The sequence below is a fragment of the Crocodylus porosus genome, unplaced genomic scaffold, assembly GCF_001723895.1.
Source record: "Crocodylus porosus isolate Cpor-Errol unplaced genomic scaffold, CroPor_comp1, whole genome shotgun sequence".
Lineage (NCBI taxonomy): Eukaryota > Metazoa > Chordata > Crocodylia > Crocodylidae > Crocodylus > Crocodylus porosus.
This window is the reverse complement of record NW_017728943.1, coordinates 90,085,909-90,087,494: the sequence shown is the minus strand read 5'-3', so window position 1 is coordinate 90,087,494 and position 1,586 is coordinate 90,085,909.

Sequence of the window (1,586 nt, the reverse complement as noted above, 5' to 3'; positions counted from 1 at the left end):
AGAGCTGATCTCCTGACACCTCAATGTCTGGAATCTTGTCTTGCCACTTGGTCTTTCTTTGTTCTTTCACAGGCAGCACAGGTGGAAGTGGTTTAGTTTCTTGGCATGACAATGATAGACAGTACAGCTTTTGCAGGCATAGAGTCGGGAGAATGATAGCTTTGTAAACCTTCAGTTTCATTGACATTCCAATGCCTCTGTGGTCCCAGACTGATTTACGGAGTCTACCAAAAGCCACGCTGGCTTTTGTGAGCCTCACGTTGACTTTATTATTGATGTGGACAGCACGGAAGAGTGCGCTGCCTAGATACGCGAACTTGTTGATCATCGACAGTTGTTGACCTTTAACTGAAACATGTTGTTCCTGGGGTGTTGTGCCAGGCACAGGCTGAAACATCACTTCCGTCTTCGTGTTGACAGTGAGTCTGAAGTTGTTGCAGGCTGCATGTCAGCCTGTGACCTTGTGCATAACGCACAGTCATCATCAAAGAGGAAGTCGCAAAGCGTGGCTATCTGCACTTTGGAGTTCGCTCGGAGCCTGCGTAGGTTGAAGATGTCTCAGTTGAAACAGTACCTGATCCCCATACCAAGGTCATCATCTTGGAAGGTATCTGACAGCATGGTAGAGAATACCATGCTGAAGAGGGTAGGTGCGAGCACACAGCCCTGCTTGACACCATTTGTGACTGGAAAGGGGTCAGAGCATTCACAAGGATGCATGTACCATCATGCTGTTGTTGAACTGTCGAACCATACTGATGAATTTTCCAGGGAATCTGTACTTCTTCATGATTTCCCAGAGGCCTTCACAGTTCACTGCGTCAAAGGCTTTGGTTAGGTTGATTAATGTGAGATGGTAGATGTTCTGTTCTTGGCATTTTTCTTGAAGCTTTGCCAGACTGCAAACACCGCGTCAGTGGTTCCTCATCATTTTCTAAAGCCACATCAACTCTCAGGTTGTTTAGATGGTTGGTCAGCCAGTTGAGAAGGACTCCTGTGAGAATCTTGCTGGCAGTTGAGAGGAGGGAGATTCTCTTGCCATTGTCAGAGTTGATGATTTCCCTTCCTCTTGTACAGGTGGACGATGGAGGCATCCTTGAATTCTTGAGGGACTACCTCCTGTGCCTACATACTGCAGAAGATCTTAGTTAGTTTCTCCACGAGGCTGTGACCACCTTTTGTAGACCTCTGCTGGAATCACACTGGATGTATTTAATGTTTTAGCTAGAGTTTGGTGTCTTTTCAAGAACAAAAAGTTTCTTGCATAAATGAGGATTTAACTGGTGGCAAATAACTATCATGTTCAAAACAAAACAAAACAAAACACTTTATAAGATAGGATGTTTTTACAGTGCTCCTTTTCTCTTCTATTCAACCTTTAAACAGACAATATATGGCAGGAGGTAGTCCCAGGAGATAGTGTTTGCAAAGAGTGGGCTGATTTTTATTATTATTATTATGGTGGCATTGCTGGTATTTAAATCAGCACAGTAAAATGATGGCAACAGCTGAATCCCTGGGTTTGGGATTCAGAATCAGGATGCAGCTAGGCACCTGAAACTTCTCCATGGAAAATAACTTGCCAC